Source organism: Mustela nigripes, chromosome 1 (assembly GCF_022355385.1).
Source record: "Mustela nigripes isolate SB6536 chromosome 1, MUSNIG.SB6536, whole genome shotgun sequence".
NCBI lineage: Eukaryota > Metazoa > Chordata > Mammalia > Carnivora > Mustelidae > Mustela > Mustela nigripes.
The window spans coordinates 254,803,868-254,811,990 of NC_081557.1; the positions used below are offsets into that span (position 1 = coordinate 254,803,868).

General features: G+C 33.8%; 1 long non-coding RNA gene across 3 annotated transcripts in view; it reads left to right on the forward strand.

Moving 5' to 3' along the window:
- Window positions 1-5,101, forward strand: part of LOC132015766 (uncharacterized) — a 53,343-nt gene extending 48,242 nt beyond the window's left edge. For all 3 annotated transcript variants that reach the window (XR_009403764.1, XR_009403765.1, XR_009403766.1), the window contains one exon: window positions 4,927-5,101. This is a non-coding gene — a long non-coding RNA (uncharacterized LOC132015766). The remainder of the gene's footprint in view (window positions 1-4,926) is intronic.
- The last annotated feature ends 3,022 nt before the right edge of the window (window positions 5,102-8,123 follow it).

The window sequence follows — 8,123 nt, forward strand, 5'->3', positions numbered from 1 at the left end:
AAAAAAAAAAAAAGTTGATCATTTACATAGAATGTCTTAAGATTAACAAATCTTTAATACTTTTGATAAATACTAGTTCAATATATATAAATCAAGAAAGTTTTTATCACTATAGTAGCCAATTAAAAATATAATAGAAATTCTGCATTATCTACAACTGAAAAGAACCAAAACAACAACAACAACAACAACAACAAAACTCTATAAACATGAGGGGTGCCTGCATGGCTCATTTAGTTAAACTTCTGCCTTTGGTTCAGGTCATGATCTCAGGATTCTGGGATCGAGCCCCACATCAAGATCTCTGCTCAGTGGGGAACCTGCTTTTCTCTTTGCCTACTGCTCTGCCTACTTGTGCTCTCTCTCTGTCTAATAAATAAATAAAATCTAAAAAAACCCCAAAAAACTAGATATGACTGTTATCAAAATCCACATAATGTTGGCTACTAAAAAATTACCAGAGAATTTCTGGCTTAAACGAATACACACTTATTCTCTTATAGTTACTGAGATCAAAAGTCCAAAAACAGTTTCACCAAGTAGAAATTAAGGTGTCGGCAGAACTGCTTTCCTGCCCCAGGCTCTAGGGGAGGAGAGTATGTTCCTTCACTCTTGCAGTTTCTGGTGGCTGCTAGCATTCTTTAATTTATGGTACATCATTCTTATATTTGCTTCCATGGTCACACACCTTTTCTTCAGCATCAAAACTTCTAATATTTTCTCCTAGGAGCATTTGTGATTATGTTTAGGTCTTACGCAGATAATCAAGGATAATTTCCACATCTACATAAAATAATAGTTACAGGTTCCAGGGATTAGAAGATGGACAGCTTGGAGGTCATAACTCAGCCTATTACACAAAGTTTTTGAAGTGTTAAATACATATTAGAACTTCCAAAGAAACAGGGATACCAAGTTAGTGGATGAAATGACAATGTGTTATAAAGATGTCAATTTTTTTTTAAAGATTTAATTTATTTATCAGCGAGAGAGAGGGGGAGAGAGCGAGCACAGGCAGACAGAATGGCAGGCAGAGGCAGAGGGAGAAGCAGGCTCCCTGCTGAGCAAGGAGCCCAATGTGGGACTCGATCCCAGGACGCTGGGACCATGACCTGAGCCGAAGGCAGCTGCTTAACCAACTGAGCCACCCAGGCATCCCAAGATGTCAATTTTTCTTAATGCATGCCATTTTTGAAATTCAAATCAAAACCCAAGACATATTATTTTTGCAATTGTGCAAATTGTGATTCTAAAATACACATAGAAAAATAAAAATTCACAAATATCTAGGAAATTTTATAAAAGGATATTCATAGTTCAGGGAATGTTCCTACACAGGTATTAAGGTAATGTTGCAAACTTATGTTAAAATGCTGTGCTGCTAGTAAAAGTGGAATAAATTCAATCCTGCAAGAGAATGAATAATACAGGAACAGATTTATACATATGCTATAATTGTTACTTGATAGAAATGTTAATAAAGCCATTAAAATTTATGGATATTTATTTATTTATTTTTATTATGGTCACTTAGCCAATGATTCATTAGTTGTGTATAACACCTAGTGCTCATCACGACATGTTTCCCTTTTAATACCCATCACCCAGTTACCCCCTCCCCACACAACCCTCCCTTCTCCAATCCTCACATTGTTTTCTGGAGTCCAGAGTCTCTCATGATTTGTCTCCCCCTCTGATTTCTTCGCATTCAGTTATCTCTCCTTTCCCCTGTGGTCCTCAGTGTTATCCTTACGTTCTACACGTGAGTGAAGCATATGATAATCATTTTTCTCTGCTTGACTTATTTCACTTAGCATAATCAACTCCAGTTCCATCCATGTCAATGCAAATGGTAGGTATTCATCCTTTTTGATGGCTGAGTAACATTCCATTGTATATATCAATCACATCTTTATCCATTCATCTGTTGAAGGGCATCTCGGCTCCATCCACATTTTGGCTACTGTGGACATTGCTGCTATGAAAATTAGGGTACATGTGTCCCTGCTTTTCACTACATCTGTATCTTTGGGATGAATACCTAGTACTGCAATTCCTGGGTGGTAGGGTAGCTCTGTTTTTAATGTCTTGAGGAACCTCCATATTGTTTTCCAGGCTGGCTGTACCAATTTGCACTCCCAACAACAGTGTAAGAGGGTTCCCCTTTCTCTTGTGAAATCTGAATATATACGAATATATATTTGAATGAATATATATGAATAAAATATATTAATATATATTTATGTGTCACATATAAATATATCATACATATATAAAATATAATAAAAATTAAAACTCTTTTTTTCTAAAATACAGACTCTACCAGTGTTAAAGACTTAACAACAAAGAAATAAGCTGGGACAGAAAAGAAAGAGGAATAATTTTTGATATTGGTACAAGAAAGGATTTCTTAAAGAAGACAGAAAGATCAAAATCACAAAGGAGAAATTAGATGAATTTAATTATATCACAATATAGGTTATCTCTTTAATAAGCCATACATCTGTTTATAAAATACATGTATTTGTATAAAGTACATGTTAAATTATTTGAAAGAATACATAACAAACTTTTAATAGAACTGGTTTTTAGAGTGTGATCTTTGTGTGCACGCGCACGTGTGTGTTTGTGTGTTGGGGGAATTTCTGAATGCCTTTTGTAATAACATTTGAATTTCTTTCATGGAACGTTTATTTATGTGTCACTTGTTTGATTAGAAATATATAAATCTATAACAATTATAAAAAAAAAGTCTGAAAGGCTCACCCATTATTTGTGAATCTCAGAATTATAGACTAATTTTACTTTCTCCTTCCCTTATTTTTCATATTTCTACAATGAACATGTATTATTTTATAGTGAAAAATAAAAATTAATTTAACTTTATTTTTTTAAAGAATATTTATTTATTTATTTATCTGACAGAGATCACAAGTAGGCAGAGAAGCAGGCAGAGAGAGGAAGGGAAGCAGGCTCCTGCTGAGCAGAGAGCCTGATGTGGAGCTCGATCCCAGGACCCTGGGATCATGACCTGAGCCGAAGGCAGAGGCTTTAACCCACTGAGCCATCCAGATGCCCCTTAATTTAATTTTAATAGAAAAGAATGTCTTTTTTTCTTCTTCATTGTCTCATTTGTTTACCTTACTAGAAAATAAATATGAAGGCAGTTTTGTACTACTAGAAATTAATACAGTTATCTGTTGAATCATGGCCGATAGGTTTAAAATGATCTCTGATTCATTATAAAATATCAAGTAATCCTTACATATCACTAGAACAACAAAAATAATATTCTATATGTATCTTTTAAATTTTATTCAGGGTTAGGGCATGAAGAACATAATCTAATATTATTTGTCAAGAGAATATTTTTCAGCAAATTTTATGATTTTATGTTGTTATCAGCCAATGAAATAAATTTTCTATAATCACAAATTAGACTTCAGGAAATATCCACCATATTGTGTGTCCATGTTCTTTACAATAACATGTTGTAGAGTCAAATAGGAAATTTCTCAGTAGGAAATAATACAAAACTCTTTGGTATTATTAATAATATTAATAGCCTATTGTTTTGAGTGAAGCCTGTTAGTTTCTCTCCTCGGTGCCAGAACCATAGCTACCTGATGAACTTCCATTAGGCTAAATGAGATAATCGTGTCTCAGGCTGTTCCAGATGGCATTTTTCACACTAATGCAAAGTCACAAATAAAATTTTAATTTGCTTCTTAAGAGGCAGATCTGTTCAAATAAATGAACAGAAAAAATAAATGTTTGCACCTTAGGAAAGTATCAGGAACAAACTGCAGAGATACTGTTTCTAAGTTTATTCAGTGTCCGTGAGCCAGAGCATACTACAAAATGAGAAGAAGCCAAGGTTTTTTGTTGGTTTGTTTTTATCATCTCATTACATTGTTATCCTTTACTTAAAAAAAAAAAACACAGGTCATTTTGACACACCAAATATAAACACAGCATTATAAGTATGCTTCTAGAAGGAGTGTGTTAAATTTTTAGCAATGTTTACTTTCGGTCTCTAATTTTACTTAGGTAAAATACTTAATGGTGTTTGTCTTGTGCATCAGCTGGGCTATATCAGGTTTTAATGAGTAATCATATGTTTCAGGGAGCATGATCTGTGATAAAGTCTATGTACTATAAATACTGTGCTCCAAAACAAGTTTAATTTAACACTGACCTGTTTGGGAATTTTTTTTTTTTAATAGTAGTTGCAATGACAGGTTTTACCCCCTCCTTTCAGCGTGTTAACACACCTGTCAACGTGCAAGGCATAAAATACTTCTAATTTCCTCTTTGTTTCCTAAAGTACCCTTTATCTTTTTTTGTCCTTAGTCAGGACTGTAATTAATTGTTCTTTGTGTTAATATGACTATATCTATCAAGGAATTATAGCAGAAACTCTGTGTTGTACACGTGTGTGTGTGTGTGTGTGTGTGTGTTGGGGGTTATTAAAAGAACATTGAACCTTCCATTAGCTCTGCTATTCCTATGCCATTAAGGCACGTGGTGTTTCAAATACAATCACTGGACTCATTCCTTCAGGCTAAACAAAGAGACATTCAGTATTCATATTTAGGCCTAAATGCCCACATATAATTTATAAAACGGTTTTCACAACATTTTTATTCTTTAAGAGGTAACATGAGTCATTCACCTAGAATTAAGTCATGTTAAAGCTAGAGTGAGTCAATGCTCCTCTTGTACAATCTGTTCATTTTATAGATGAAAAATAGGTTCAGAGATAAAGCCTTGCTCAAGGTCATAAAACCAGAGGGCTTCTAGACTCTTCCACTTCCTAGTACAGCACCATTTTTGCTCTAATCCTAGTACTTCCCTTTTCTTTATTGATTGTAATTTCCAGGAATGTAGGATCTGAACTTTGGCAACTGTTTTCCCTTTCTCCAGGTATTTGAAGCTCACTAGAGAAGAAACATGATGACTATTTGACATTGCTACCATTGAAGAAGGTGATGTTTCTCATGAAAACATACATTTGCTTCTTTTCAAACCATGGAGACCAAGAGCTATGATTGTGTGGAGCCCAATAAATGAAAGCCTGCTGACAAAATGATTTAATACAGACCGTGTAAAGTGTCAATTATTAAATGTTTCATACCCAGTGATAAGGGACAAGGAGAGATAAATTACCACTCCGGTGACACATTAGAAAATATGCTCAGCAGAGATGAGGCACCTGAATTGTCAAGTTAGAAATGACCCCATTAGAAGAGTAAGAATCATGGGAAAAGAAAGAAACAGAAAAAGCCATGTTTTACCTTGAATGACAATGTGAGAGGTTATCCTGGATTTTCCTGACAGATTTAGTAAATACAGGGCTCATTCTTTAGCAGAATTTGGGCTCTATAGGGTTATTTCTCTAGGTGACTATTTTTCTCTTATTGCCAGAATAGTTTTCTTTGATTATTAATAGCATTGAGACTGATTATATTTTTTCAAATTAGAAATGAAAATAGGCAGCATATAAACAAATGATAATCTCAGTAGTTCATATAATCCAATAATCAATATGATTCAACTGTATAACTAATTTTATCTGTATTCAGCACTTTTAATAATTCCCATAACCTTTTTATTTATATGTTTGCATTTTATGGGGTGTCAAGGAAACTATTCCAGCTGGCTTTTCACTCCTATTTCATGTTAATATACACACAACAGTAGAATATATAATATATGGTAGATCTCTAGAGTTAATTTGTTATCTTCATAAAGAAAATTTCCATATTCTTATGCTTTAGGCTAGTGCTTTTCAAAATATAAAATACACACACATTATCTGGAAATCTTGTTAAATTTGGATTCAGTGGGTTCTGGCTGAGGCTAAAATTCTGCATTTCTAAAACTCCCCAGAGATGCAAGTTGTTTTACAGACTACAGATTGAGTAGCCAATCAGGCAGGGTCTCCAGACGAGAAAAACCAGCAGCACTTAGAAGGTCCTGAACCATGAGAGACTATGGACTCTGAAAAATAATCTGAGGGTTTTGAAGGGGTGGGGGGTGGGAGGTTGGGGGAACCAGGTGGTGGGTATTGGAGAGGGCACGGATTGCATGGAAAACTGGGTGTGGTGCATAAACAATGAATACTGTTATGCTGAAAATAAATTTAAAAAATTTAAAAAATAAAATAAAATAAAGTAAAGTAAAAAAAGAAAGGCAAATTCATGGGCTATACCAACACTTGGTGCATCTTAATATCTAGGGGTGGGCCCAGAAACCACTTACACTCATGCTACACATTCTTCCCAAGTCTTTTTTTTCCTTTTTCTTTCTTTTTAATTTTCCTTTTTTCTTTTTTTTTTTAACACAAATAGGCCTTAGACAAGAGCTGCATATTATATATATAATTGTACATATGCTTATGTAATTGGCTTATGTAGTTTGCTTAAAATTCTCAAGAATCTTTAGGTTAGTCACATTTTTTTTTTCTCTCTTTTTTAACCAATAGCTGTGGACTCAATTTAAAATGAAATTTAAAAGAAGAAAAATGTACATGGGAGATAGAGAGGAGAAGGTAGTTGGGGGAAATTGGAAGGGAAGGTGAACCATGAGAGCCTATGGACTCTGAAAACACAATCTGAGGGTTTTGAAGGGGCGGGGGGTTGGGAAGTCGGGGTACCAGGTGGTGGGTATTATAGAGGGCACAGATTGCATGGAGCACTGGGTCTGGTGCAAAAATAATGAATACTGTTATGCTGAAAATAAATAAAAAATAAATTAAAAAAATAAAAATAAAAGAAGAAAAATGTAGAGCAAGAAATTGATAAAAAAAAATTTAGGATTGATTCAACTTTCCTCTTTTTCCAGTATAAATTCCTCTATCACAAAATATATCAGTTGTATAAAATTCTACTATATAAAAATTTTTATATTTATAATTTATTAGGTATTAATTATGGCTGAATAAACATCCTGATTTTATAAATTTTCTACCAAATTCAGTATCTTTTCTTCTTTTGCCTTATATTACTTTAGAGTAGGTAATGTTTTTCTATGCAATTAAATGAAAGCTTTACTTCATTTAAGAAATGGTTATTTTTTAAAGAGGCTTATTGAAATTTCACTCACCATGCATGATAAAAAAACTTTTCTGATCTATCTACAAATATTTCATGGTAGATAAGTTAAATATTAAGCACTTTATAATTATTCAGGTCCTATTTATCTGGAATTTGGTCATTTTCTTCTAATGTCTGGAGGAGAACAAAAAAATGGAGAAATCAGTGTATGTGTCACAATAAAATAAAATAAAATACTTAACACTCTAAAATTGTCTTCAAACTTTTCTTGACATGGATATTGGACACTGAAGAGCAAAACTTTCCTTCCATTTCTCAAATAGAGGGTTTTTTTGTTTGTTTTGTTTTTGTTTTAAAGATTATTTATTTATTTATTTGACGGAGATCACAGGTAGGCAGAGCAGCAGACAGAGAGAGAGAGAGAGGAAGGAACAGTCTCCCCGTGGAGCAAAAAGCAATGCAGGGCTAGATCCCATGACCCTGAGATCATGACCTGAGCCTAAGGCAGAGGCTTTAGCTACCCGGGCGCCCCTCTCAAATAGAGTTTTAATAATGGTTATATGAAGGTGTAATACTCTGGCTAGGGATGTTTTATAAATAATACAAAGGACAAACTGGGTACCATCAGTTTGAAGATCTCAATCTACTCAATATCAACTATAAGAAAATGTATTAATATCTTACTTCACAATTTTATTTTTCTAATATTTTGGAAGAATTTTTCTTATTTTGTTTTTAAAATTATTTAGACAAAAGTAATTTATTTTATGACATTGTTTGCATTTATCATACTTAATATATATTCTAGGAATTCTTATGAATCAGGAATACTAACTCTCATATATATACATATATATATGTGTATATATCTATCTATCTATCTATCTATCTATATATATATATATATATCTTATAGAACAAAATGTGCTCATCATACCATCAAAGATCATACTCCTGGGGCATCTGGGTGGCTCAGTGGGTTAAGGCCTCTGCCTTCGGCTCAGGTCATGATCCCAGGGTCCTGGGATCGTGCCCCACATCTGGCTCTCTGATCAGCGGGGAGTC